Source organism: Oryzias melastigma, linkage group LG20 (genome assembly GCF_002922805.2).
Source record: "Oryzias melastigma strain HK-1 linkage group LG20, ASM292280v2, whole genome shotgun sequence".
NCBI classification, from domain to species: domain Eukaryota; kingdom Metazoa; phylum Chordata; class Actinopteri; order Beloniformes; family Adrianichthyidae; genus Oryzias; species Oryzias melastigma.
The window spans coordinates 3,234,144-3,248,274 of NC_050531.1; positions in this window are offsets into that span (position 1 = coordinate 3,234,144).

The window sequence follows — 14,131 nt, forward strand, 5'->3', positions numbered from 1 at the left end:
AGATTTCCTCATGTGAGCTCATCGTTTTCATCCACCACCTGCTGGATCCTGTTACCGGACGCGTCAGTCATCAGGAGTCAAATGTGGGTTAGGAATTCAATTTTCAGCAATCTCAAACTTCTCTTGCATCTTTCAGCTTCCGTCTGCTCCAACAGTGGCGCTGAGATGAATGCAGCACATTAAGATAATCAGATCTTCTATCTAAGGAGGGATTATTGAAGTAACCTTGACACCGCACGCCGTCAGACTCTCAGCCGTGTTTTTATTGTTCCTGAAGGAAACGTCCGTCACTCCTGATCCAAACTCCCCCAACGTTAAGCCCCACATGGAGAAAATTCGGCTCTGAATCGACCAATTAAAGCTGTCTTAATTATTGACGAATGCCGACCTTTGTTCGCTTCTAATCATCTCATGGAAAGTTCCAGTAATCCCTGTGAACTCTGTCAACCTGTGCTGTTGCCACCCAAAATATTAGCAGTTGACAGTTGATTGAGGGGCAAAAAAATGTTATTTTATCAGAATAATTCATCTGTTGGGACAAAACAAGCTGCAGACGCTGAATCTGCTGCTGAAAAATACGATTTTAGCTTCATTATTTTGAACATTTCAGCTCAAATGAACTTATTTCTTTGAGGTTTATGATCAGATTTGGTGACCATCATGAAGCGGTAACCGCCTCCTGTCTCTGTTTATGTCTTTTCATGTTTGCTTTGCCCGTATTTGACTCTGGTGTCATCAGGTCACAAAAATGTCACACAAAAAGAAAATAAAACTCCTGCAACCATAAACACAGTGTGATAACCCACATTTCCATGAATCAATCACTGTTTTTTGTTTTTATTTCTTGCGGTTGCGTGCACCTTTGCAGTAATTAGTGTGAATGAGCTTATGCTGCAGTTGACGTGTGACGGAGCACAAACAACAGCGCCTGGGCTTGTCAGGCTCCTGTGAGGCCGCCGCCTTCTAATTACCTGTAAACAACTTTACTGCAAAAAGATCCCAAAAGTGTGAGTGTGTGTGGGGGGGGGTCCTGATGATGATGAAGCCCCGCCCTGTCTCCAGGTGCTGCACTTCTGATGAAACCCCAAACGAAGCATCTGTGTTTTTTCTGAACACGTTGATGCTGTTCTCTGCAAAATAGTGTTTCTTTAATGAGTTTTCATGACATTTAAATACTTAAATTTGCATTTTTAGTGTGATTTTGGGGCATTTTTCTAATGATGGAGGACATAAATGAGAAAAATGAAGCTAAAAATTGCATTTATGAGTATTTATTTGATTAAATTGTTGAAAAAAAAGTAGGAAAAAAAGCTTATTTGAGTGTTTGATCCAAGATTTTTTTTAAATAAATAAATATAAAATAAAATTTAAAAAATACATATTATAAAAATACAATAAAGTAAAATAAAATACAAAACAATAAAATACAATTAAATGAAATTAAATTAATTAATTAATTTTCGACCATCCTGAATAAGATGCCGACGTCTCCTTTGATAGATGAAGATGAAATGTGTTTGTATTTGCTGTAAATCAAAGTATTATTCACATTTATGTTTATAAATGACTTGGTTTGTGTTTATTTGCATAATTATGATTTAATGGAAGCAGACTATTAACAAAATTGTACTTTTATTATTTCTAGAATTTTGATCAAGTTTTGCTCCGATGTATCATGGAAATGTTTCACATGTAAATTCATGAAAAAATAATCTTATCAACCTTCAGACCAACACTGGTGCATGAAACTAACATTCCCAGCATGACTCGACATTTTCCAGCTCAAGTGAACTCAGAGGAAAACACTTGACTCTGCGGCTCCTCTCACAGAGTTTGTTGACTTTAGTGAAAATATTTTAAAAAATATTTTAAACAAGCTTTTTTTTCCATTTAAACCAGAAGGAAGCGGCTTCAGCTCCTATTGAACTGTTGCTTTGCCGATACTGACAATAAAAATCTTACATTTTACAGTTTTTTAGTCACAACTGGATCAGTTTGTAGCAAAAATAAAAATAAAAGTGGATCGGAGCGTGTCACTGCATCATCAGAAACTTTACATAAAATTATTAATAAAGACTTTTATTTAAAAAAACAAAAAACAGCTCCAGCTGAAAACCTGATTATTTTTACATTTCCTGCTGAGGTTATTTAGATTAAACGTTAAAAAAAAAAAAAAAACATGAATAACTTTGACTCTTATTTTGAAAATCCAAAAAAGATCCACTTCTTCTTAACAGGCTAAAACAATAAAATAACTTCTCTTTTGGATTGTGTTCAATAATTGAATCAAATTCTTGATTGTTTATTTAAAACCTGATTATTTTTACATTTCCTGCTGAGGTTATTTAGATTAAACGTTAAAAAAAAAAAAAAAACATGAATAACTTTGACTCTTATTTTGAAAATCCAAAAAAGATCCACTTCTTCTTAACAGGCTAAAACAATAAAATAACTTCTCTTTTGGATTGTGTTCAATAATTGAATCAAATTCTTGATTGTTTATTTAAAAACAGATTATTTTTACATTTCCTGCTGAGGTTATTTAGATTAGAAATTTAAAAAAAATCTTTATGTTTGAATAACTCATCTTATTTTGAAAATCCAACGACAAAATCCACTTTTTCTTAACAGGCTAACAAAATAAAACAACTTGTGCTTTGGATTGTGAACAATTGTGTTCATTTTTTGAATCAAACTGCTGATTGTTTAAGCTGAAAAGGTGTAGATGGCGTTTATGCAGCACAGCAGACATCTGCGTCCATAGATTACTGAGTTTTTGGGTGTTTTCTGCTCTCAAACAGAGAGTTATCAGAGTGACTTTACGCTATCAGTGAGCCGACAAATGGAGCCAGATGTCTGGATTCATCCACACCCGCTGCAGCATCACTCATGTCCCATCATTTTTCTTTAGGGACTGAAGCTCCTCTGAGCTGGTATTAATGTGAAGATGCAAAGTTTCAGACAGATTTGAGAAACAGGATCTGTGTCCATTAGTGATTTCATCAAACCAGATCATAAATCGACCGTTGTGGTTGTTTTTCTATTTGTAAAATACTTTCAAATATATAACAAATCCTACACATTTATGGACGTATGGGTTGGGCCCCCTCCACGCCACTTTTTGACGGTATGGGTGTCCCCAACTTGTCGTTTTTCACTCTGATGTCAGAGATGTCATTTTTATCTATGGGTATGCTGCGGGTGACAGGTTATACTGAACACTTTTGCAACACGTACGGGTAAAATAGGTGATACATCCAACGGATTTTTACTTTTTTTATTTAACTGCCCCAAAACCTGCAGACTGCATGTTCCCCAATAAGATAACCAATTGTAGCCTAGTTTTTGTGGGCGGGGGCTCCTATGGGCACGGATTTATCAGGTGTACACCCCCATTCGCACCCAAATGGTAAGGAGACACGTACCCATCACATGTGTAACTTATATTAGTATTACTGATACTTCACAATACACAAATCACACGGACTACAATGGCACGTTCCATTTTCAGAAATCCCTATGAGCTTCAGGGGAACCTGCGACTCCCTTAAGACGCGCCACTTTCTGACGTTTTGGGTGTCCCTAACTCGTGGTTTTTTGAAGTGCCGGCTGTTCCCATTAAAGCAGGGGTCTCCAACCCTCGGGATGCGGTAACGGACACGGTACCGGGTTAGGGTACCTGTATCAGTCCGAGTCTCAATGGTTGGGGACCCCTGATTAGTATTTTTTCCCTGTCTGTGGCCCGGTACAAAGCAGCCCTCGGACTGGTTCCAGTTCGTGGCTCTCGGACTGGTTGGGGACCCTGATTTAATGGGAACAATCAGCATGTCAAAGAACGAGGAGGTGGGGACACCCAAAATGTCAAACACTGGCGCGGATGGGGCCCAAACCATACATCCATGTATAAAGAGTTGGGAGTGAGATTGTGTTGGTAAAAATAGTTAATTGTTAACTCAAAATCCATCAAATGTTTGGCTTGTCTGGGTCGGTGGAGGGTCGTAGAGAGGAGCAGCTGTGTCTTAATGTGGTTAGACGTTCCCCTGAAGCTCGTGAAAATGGAACGTACCATTGTTGTCCATGTGATACGTGTACTGTGAAGTATCTATAATGGTAATGTAATGTAAGTGCCTGTAGGAGGCCCCACCCCCAAATAACTACACTATGGTCGTCTAATTTCTTGAGGAAGTCTACAAGTTTCAGGGGAAATAAACAAAATGGCAAAAATCTGTATGACGTCTCACCTTTTTCACCCTTACGAGTTGCATAAGTGTCACCCGCAGCATACCCGTAGATAAAAATGAACATATTTCCTTCTCTGGGTTCACTGAGCGGTCTATGATCTTGATATTTGTGTGTACCGTACACCATTTTCCACCCACAGCACAACCCCCAAGTACAATTGTGACTAAACCTTTGAGCGGTGTCTGACAAGTACAGATAAAAACCGTGAGAATCTGCATTCAGTCAGACTGAAACCTTCTGTGGCTACATGTCTGAGGGCAAACACTCAACTTCCTCAGAGGTTGTGACATCAGTGCTGCGTGTGAGAAGGTTCTCTGTCGCGGTCGCTTTAGCCATGCTGTGTGCAAACACAACTGGAGCCAGACGAGCAGCTCCTGCCATGCACAACTTTGAATTTTCATCATTTTTTTCTGTCTCTGTTGCTGCTTCATTGTGTGAATGCTTACTAAGCATTCACACAATGCAGTATTCAGCATTCATAAGCTAAAATTTTTTGAAACGTTGAGCGAAACATGCCCCAGAGGAAATGAATGAGAAAGTCTTCAAATTTGAAGTAGATTAGCAAAAACCCTTTAAATATATTCATGGTCTGTGTTTTCATCTTTTTATAGTAATTAAAAAAAGGAGTTTACTTAACATTTTAGCAACATGTTTTTGGGTAATTTGTTGTCTAATGGTTCTTTTAGGCTAAATTAGAGTTTAGCTTCTATTTTAACAACAGGCTAACCTTTTTTTTTTTTTTTACTAATTTAGTTTACTGAGGTTTTTTTATGTTAGTTTGGAGTTTAGCTAATATTTTTAGCATCATGCAAACGTTTTTGGCTAATTTGTTATCTACTTGTTTTTAAAGTTTAGCTTGTATTTTAGCAACAGGCTAATGTTTTTGATAAATTTAGTTTACTGAGGAATTTTGGTCTATTTTGGATGTTAGCTAGTATTTAACCAACAAGCTAGCTTTTTTGGCTAAATTGACATCTATGAGATTTTTTATGCTAATTTGTAGTTTCGCACAATTTTTCTAGCAACATGCTAAAGTATCTTGGCTATTTTTGATCTACTTAGTTTTTCAGGCTAATTTCGAGTTTAGCTTCTTTTTTAGGAACAGACCAAGGCTTTATACTAATTTAGTTTACTGAGAAATGTTTAGTCTACTTTGGAGTTTAGCTAGAATTTAAGCAATGAACTAGCTTTTTTGGCTAATTTAGCATCTACTGAGTTACTGTTTCTTATGCTAATTTGGAGTTTAGCTAATATTTTTAGCAACTGGATTGAGTTTTGGCTAATTTGCTCTACTGGGAGTTTTTAGGCTAATTTGGAGTTTAGCTTCTATTTTAGCAACAGGCTAACATTTTTCACTAATTCAGTTCACTGAGGAATTTTGGGCTATTTTGGATGTTCGCTAGTATTTAACCAACAAGCTAGCTTTTTTGGCTAAATTGGCATCTACTGAGATTGTTTATGCTAATTTTTTGTTTAGCACACATTTTTTAGCAACATGCTAACGTTTTTTGGCTATTTTTTTATCTACTTAGTTTTTTTAGGCTAATTTAGAGTTTAGCTTCTATTTTAGGAACTGGCAAATGCCTTATACTAATTTAGTTTACTGAGAAATGTTTAGGCTACTTTGGAGTTTAGCTAGTATTTAAGCAATGAAGTGGCTTTTTTTTTTTTTTTTTGGCTAATTTGCCATACTTGAGTTTCTACTGAGTTATGGTTTCTTGTGCAAATTTGGAGTTTAGCTAATATTTTAGGCAATTGACTAGAGTTTTGCCTAATTTGCTCTACTGGGAGTTTTTAGGCTAATTTAGAGTTTAGCTTCTATTTTAGCAACAGGCTAACATTTTTCATAATTCAGTTTACTGAGGAATTTTGGCCTATTTTGGAGTTTAGTTAGTTTTTAAGCAATGTGTTAGCTTTTTTGGCTAATGTGGAATCCGCTAAGGTTTTTAGGGCTACTTTGGAGTTTAGCTCAAGTTTAAGCAAAACACTAAATATTTTTGCAAAATTGGCCTGTGTTAGGGTTTTTTTAAGCAATTGTACTACAATTTTTTCAGAAATCTAGGTAAACTTCAGCTCTCTTTCATAGTTTTTTTTTTTTTTTAATTTCCAGTCTTTCAACAAATTTAACATTTTGCAAATGGATTTTGCATTTCCAGTATATCCCTCCAGCAATTAAAGCAAATTGCGTCACAACTTTCAGCAAAAATCAGCATCTTCAGTGACTACTTTCAGTAAAAAGCATTCACACTTGCATTATCTCAAGTAATGCAACTTTTCTAGTTTTAACTGCGTTTAATGAGGCTCCAAGATATTTTGCATGTTTTGTTGGTAAAGAGCTTTCCTTTTATATAGTTACTTACATGCAAAACATTCAAATGTGCATAAACTGCATTTGTCCAGTTGCAACTTCTCCCATAATTAGGCTAAATTTTCCTCTTTTTGATCATATTTTTAAGGATTCCTACCAATTTAGGATTCTAAATGGTTGAAAGTAGTATTTTTTGTGAAACCTGGACTGATTCTCTAAATCTGTGAAATTGTCTGTCTGTGTTTGAACTATAAAGTAGCCTTAACTTCTGTCACCCTCGACAGTCACGGCCCGTCCAGGAAGTCCTGCCTGTTTGAAGGCCGATGAGGGCCCCTGTTGTTACTTATCCCATCATCACCACATGCTTCAGCCCTCATTTCCTCACTGACGCTATTCCACATATGTTCGTATCAGAGACTCCATCATGCTATACATTCAGGAATTCGTCTTCATCGGCGCCAGACGTACTTTAAACTGTTTTTTTAAAGTGGTGTTGTGACTTTAGAGTGGATGTGATGATTGATTGTTTTCAGAGTTAACTGCTGATTTTTCCTTCTTCTTTAGTGGAAAATAACAAAAAAACAAATCAAATTTGACACTTTTTATCTCTTATGTATTGTTTTTTTTTTGATAAAACACTGAAAATAACATTGATTGACATTTTAATTATGTAAAAAAGACGTAGAGGAGCAGTCATGTCTTCATCAGCTTCCTCAGTTCTAGTCCGGTAGCTGTAGTGGGTAATGTGAGCGACGTGACCTCCCGCTGCCCGACAGGAAACCTTACTCCGCTGGGTAATGCTAACCAGCACAACATGGAGAGCAGAGGAGCATGAACAGAAATCCATCCGTTTTCTGCTTTCGTCTAACCATGACGGAGAGTAAAACATGAAATCACGCATAGAAGAAAACAAAGACAGCTCTGATGACGGATTTGAACGGCTGACTTCGTCTTCCTGAGGAGAAATTAGTTGCGCCTTCATCTGCAAAAAGGGAAAGTCAGCCATTAAAAAAAGCATCCAATTAGACAAAGAAACGCTTCCAGCCTGACGGTCCCCTCATTAGCATTCCAACAGAACAGAACACGATGTTCTGTGACCTAGATCTGATTATTTCTTTGCTGTTTTGAGGTGAGTGTGGCATCCTGCAAAGACGGCCCCATTATCAGGAGAACATACATGTTGGTCTGAAGATATGAGGAAGGTGGGGTCAGAGCGAGGATTCATGCTGGGTCATGGGACTCTGCTGGTAGAAGATGCTGTGTGACAAACGTCCTTATCTGCCCAGGCGAGGACAGGACAGAGCAGAATGTGTTGAGAGGAAACGTCTATATCTGCTGCGGGATGTTGCATAATGAAGTTGGCCTGCAGCCTGGTCTGCACATTTCTGAAGAGGTGGCTTCAAATTCTGCATAATCTAATCTAGATTAAGACTAAAATGGACTGACTAAAAATTAGGATTATTTTTTGGAGTATTTATTCTCATTTGTTGTGAATTTTAATGAATTACGTAAAAGTTTCCTAGTTACTAATAATGAATGAGAAGAATTTTAATATTTATTAAGACAACAATAAAAATAGCCCTAAATAACAAACATTGACCATGTCAATAGTGGGTATTTCCACCATTTGTTGCCATGACAGCAACATCATCTGCAGCTTCATGATGTTGTTCTGAGGTACCCCACACTTCCATAAGGGCTACATGCCGTTCTGCAGGTCCCTTTGGGGTCCAATAATCGATTCTCTGCTTCAGATGACCTAGATGTGGTCTATGGGGGTCAAGGGTCATGATGGCCATACCTCGTGAGCCACTCCCACATCCTGAAGTCCAGTTGTGACAAATCTGGCACCAGGGGGCGGAGCGTTATCATCCACCAACAGGAAGTTGGAGTTGTTCTGGTGGTCTGGACCGTCTACAACAGAGGTGTCCAAAGTCAGTCCCTGAGGGCCAGCATCCAGCTAGTTTTCCAGAAATCCTGCCTTATCTGCTTCTGATTACCTGGATCAGGTGTGATTGGCTAATAGGGAGATTCAATGACAGGTTGGTTGGAAAACATGTAGGAAAGTCGGCCCTCGAGGACTGGATTTGGACAGTCCTGGTCTACAAGAACCAAATGGGTTTTGATCTGACTGGTGATGTCTGTTCCACCTCCTCCACCAAAACCAACCCTGGTGTTGTCCTCAGCGTATCGTTCACCTCGCTTACTCCGGCAACGCTGGCAACCATGTAAGATGACTCGATCCCATCAGTGAACTGGACGGTCGACCACTGCTGCATTTTCCAGTCACATGGTCTTCAGCAAACATTCACGGCAGGGTTTTGGTGTCGGTGGAGTCACCTGCAATCGTCGTCTCTCGTTCCAGTCAAAGCGTTGGAGTCAAACGGGTTGTCTGGAAACCCTAGAACCCCTCACATCCTACACATTCTACACATATACAGGTATGTACGTATAGTTCTGGTCCACTTCGCGTCACTTGTTGACGCTTTGGGTGTCATCAACTCATTGTCTTTTTGATGTGCTGGCTGTTTACAGCAAGTCACAGGTCCCCAACCATTGGGATGTGGTACCAGACGCGGAACCGATACAGAGTTAAGGCATTTCTACCGGGTGAGGGTCCACATTCCCCGTCTATGTCCCTGTACCAAGTGGCCCTCGGACTGGTACTATTTCGAGACAAGGAAGTTGGAGACTCCTGATTTAATAGGAACAGCCACAACGTCAAAAGACGATGGGTTGGGGCCACCCAAAACGTCAAAAAGTGGCACGGAGAGGGCCAGAACCATACGTCCAAATATGATGAAAATGGTAAAAGTAAATGGCAGATACTTATGTAGCGCTCTTCAACCGTCCTTGAAGGCCCAAAGCACTACACAGTCCTCTTCACACACTACCAAACACTGGTGCCAACCTTCCACCAGAGCCAACTTGTCTTGCCCATGGACACTTTGAAACATGGGCGGGCAAGGCGGGAATCGAACCTGCAATCTTCCGATCAGAGGTCAACCACTCTACTGCTGCACCATGATCGCCCAAAGAGTTGGGAGTGAGAATGCGTTATCACATCTGGTAAACGAGCCTGCAGCTGTGTGGTGTTTGCTAAACCATGTATGCGTGTCGTGGTCCTTCAGAACTGGTCATGGTTGTGGTCTGTCACTCGTCCACTCCTGGTTCTGTCAGAAACTGCTGATGGCACTTGAGACTCATCAAGTTCACCTGCAACATCTGACTCAAAGCCGTGCTATGGTCAGGCGGCGCTGCTTCTCCGTTAAGTGACGTCGTGTGTTCATGTCTGTTAGACCGAATTCTTCCACTACTCCCCCAACTGGTTTTGTATTTTCTGGTAGTAGTAGTAAAGTAGATGACCAGATACTATTGATGATGCCATCAAGGGTTAGCAACGTTCTAATTTGAAGGCACTATTATTATATTACTCTCCACTTGGAGGGCTAAATGTAGAAGTAGAGAGAAATGAATTTGGAAGGACTTACTGTCAGATTTTTATCCCCACAGAATGTTCACATTGAAAAGTTCTTCTTAGTTTTTTGGCCCCAATAAGTAGGAAACTGTACACAGTGATGATGGGTCCTATGATGTCTTAAAACACTAAAGGAGGTGCATCAGTCACCCTAATATAATTATCTCCCTATCGCCTAAATCTGTGGAGTAAACCTTGTGTTTCCAACACACACTTATTGTCTACGTTGAGTTTCAAAGCCCAGGGAACAACAAGAGCTTAACTCGAGTGGTCAGAGTAAACCCATTTCGACTTTCAAACATGTCCAGAAAACTGTCAGAGACGCACGGTCTGGTTCTTCCTCGGTGACTTGGTCCGGCTGGAAAGACAACCCGTGGTTATCAGCAGGGAGGATCACGGCAGGAGGAGGCGAACGGTTGAGGCTCCATCTGCATTCCGGTGCAGCAACAGACCGAAGCACCGATCCATCAGCGTTTCCTGGAGAGCCTGCATGGCCCTTCATCTTCTACATCTCCTCATCTGTCAACAAAAAGACCAAAAGTCAGAGTGAAACATGTAGAATATATAGTGATAGAGACGTTTCCAACCTGTTGTACTGACTCTGAACACAGCAAACTAGTTTACATTGAACTTTAATATGCATCTCCTTCTTTGTATGATGTTAATTTCAGTATTGTGTAATATTTTATCAATAGTATTTTAATTGACTGTCTTTTTTTTTGTTTTTTTTATTTTAACCTATGAAAAATAAAATAATAAATATTGATTAATACATTTTATTTATATAGCGCTTTTAAAAGACACTCAAAGATGCTAAAAATAGCTGCTAAGCTAATTCTGGTTCATTCCATGTGATGGTTTTAAAGAGCATTGTCTCTGAGAAAGACATAAAAACAGAAATGAAAGTGGTTTAGACCTACCTGGAGTTCTGAAACAACCATTTGTGGTAGAAAAACATCTTCACGGATCCTAAAAACAATAGCGGTAGGCGTATCGATCTGAGTAACAATACTAAGGATACCAAGTATCAATACTTTTGATGTAGTTTTCTGTAATACATTCAGCACATTACTTAAATTGACTTACGGAGTTCATGCAAGTGCGGTGTCTAGCTGTCTAATGTTACCAGATGGGGCGAAAAACGCCTCGTTTGCGGAAAATGCCCAACCCCCGCTGCTTGCCCCTCCCCCATGCTTCTTTGGAGGGTAGAAAAAGTCTTTAAACAGACACACATTTACACACAATGGCAAGATTTTTATGTTGTTTATATATATAATTATTTTACTAGTGAGTTTGTTAAATCTTACTGGCTTTATTTTTAACTACGTATTTGTGGTGCTGTTTTTAAATTTTTTTAGCACACAGTAGATTCTTTTAAATTTAAAATTTTATGTTCAGTTGATATTGTTGAAATCAGCTAACAAACATTTTTTTGTGCCAAAAGTCTCTGTCTTGTCTTTCATTAAACACTTAATTAACAAAAATGTGTGTATTCTATAATCACAGCACATAAAGGAAAAAGTATCTGTATCAATATCGGAAATACTAGATTTAATTTTTTTCCCGATTTTTTTATTTATTGATTAAACAACATATTGCAAAAATCAGGTACAGAAATACATAAAAGATGGGTGCAGGAAGAGGCAAGAAACCCATATGGGTTTATATTCGAGCTTCTACCTAATAAAACTTCAACATAAAATACAATTATATAAGTTTACACACATTTATACACTTTACACTACTTAATATATATATATATATATATTTACATTTCATAATACAATCATTTTATAGTCAGGAATTACCTTAAACCCTCTTAAAATGTCCAATGTGCCAATCATGGCCAGATGGGAAAATTGACTCCATCACATTTTGCCGCCTCTAAATCCCAAACTAAATACTTAAATTTCCTGAATTGCTCAAGTCTAAAAAATACAATACCGCTCTATGTGAAAATTTCCTCAATGTTATACAATTAAGCAAAATGTCAATTTTCAAAACCCTTTCAAAATAAAATGTGACTTATCTCGTCAATGAGAGTTTAACTCATTTGTCATATTAAATCCAGTCTTCTCTGAAAGAGATGTGAGTATTTTTCCTAAAATTGTTGTCTGTTCTCTCAGTGGTGTAGACAGTTCCTGTTTGTGGTCAAACACATCTTTCAGATCTCCTTTTTTGCATATTAAATGCTGTTGATGCATTTTTCAGATTTCTAGTCAAAAAGATTTAAAAACTGAATCGATGTAGCACCAAAGTGATCCAGATTAGAGGTCTGCAGCGGGACAGCTGGAGTGTGCCCACGCTCAGTCCCCTTTATCAACCCTGACTATTGGCTGATAGCTGAAGTTTATCCTGTCAGCGGATGGAGAGTTCAGCTGCAGAAGAAAGTTTAGTTCTGAGGAGCGTGACCCCGACTTTAAGACGGATTATCCCATGATCCCATTATATTTACATGATTTGCACATGAGTGTAAGCAGATCAGTTGGACTTACATCACCTGTTTCACTTTAAAGTCCCACTCCGGTCCATTTTTTTAAAGCAGTATCTTTTTTAATAATTATGCCTATTTTTTTTTATACTGTTATTTTAGGAACTAGTTTCTGCAAAGAGTTAGTTAAAAATTCACGTCTAAGTTGGAACAATCTGTCACTGAGAGCTCACAAATACGATCTTTTTCAAGCAATATGTTTTTGTCTGCTCCTGATATATGAATAGAAAATACTCAGAGATGTAATTTTAAGCTTTTATTTTCTTAGTATATGTCCTCCAAAATCAGAAAAGTCACAAGAACATGTTAAAAACACCATAGTCATCGGCGTGGCTCTTTAGGGTTTGCTAGTAGTCTGTAACTACGGAGTTAAGAGGCTGAATTTAGAGTTTCTCTGTGGGGTTTTTGAGTTGCTCAAACCTTATTTTCTTTTCATCTTACTCACAGAAAAAGTTATTCTGATAAGCACGGTTTACGGTGTTGAAACGTTGCCAGTAGATCTCTGCTGACTCATCAGATTTGGCTAATAAGGCCAAATTTGATGAGTCAGGATAGGAATCCCAAAGGTCTTCATCCATGACAGAAAAGGCCGCTGAGAGTCTTTCAGGTCAGCAAAGGTACAAGTCTGTGTTGCTCTTTTGTTTGACTTCGGGTTTGTACTGTGGGGTGGGCGTGGCCCCGCTTGAAACTCTTTTGGATCGCCATCTTCTGGTCGGGGATCCCACTTCTGACACCAAGTTTAAGGGGTAAAAACCTGCTGTAGGAGTAGTATTTCTCTCCTTTTTTTAAGGTCTCATAGGTGCATTCACAACGTGATTGAGAAAAAAAAAAAAAAAAAACAGAATTAGGGGTCCTTTTATAGCTGCCTGCTCCTCTTCCTCACCAGACTGACCCAATTAGCCATCAAATCAATACTTTTTTTTTATAATTTTTTTTTTTTTTACAGAAATGAGATCTTAGATGAACAAACATTTCTCTTACAGCAACAAGTAGAAAGAAAAGACACTCACAAACCAATCCAAGCAGAAATATTACTATGAATTTAGAACAGGCCTGTGTAAGTCAACTAAATCATGATGGGGTCCTCTGAAGAACCAGGAAGTGAAGAAAACACTGATAAACTTTTAGGAAGTCCCGTAACAAATCCCAAGTAATATTTCGTCTTCTACAGTTTATTGAGACCTTCATTTTGATTTGATTTTACCATTCATTTGACATTATTATCTCCAGAGGATTTATGGGTTTTAGTCAAATTCTGCAGGATTTAGTGAATCAAAAATGTTTTTTTGTTGCTGTTTGAGTGAATCATGTCAGATCTGATGTGATAGTAAAAGGCAGAGATTTGTGATGGTTTATTTTAAGAAGAGAAAATGAAACTCAAAGGATTTATTTGTGGTTTGCTTGAATTATTGATGAATAATTGGACATTTTGAATGGGTTTTACTTCAAACAAACTCCCTTATTTTCATGTCGTTTTAAGGGACATTCAATCTTATTCCACAGACGGAGATCTTTGGCATCAGCTGCTTCAAATGTCAGCCTCAAGAAGATGATGTTTACGTAAAGCAGTGTTGAAAACTGAAGGCAGGAAATTGCAAAGGAAATTGTCTCC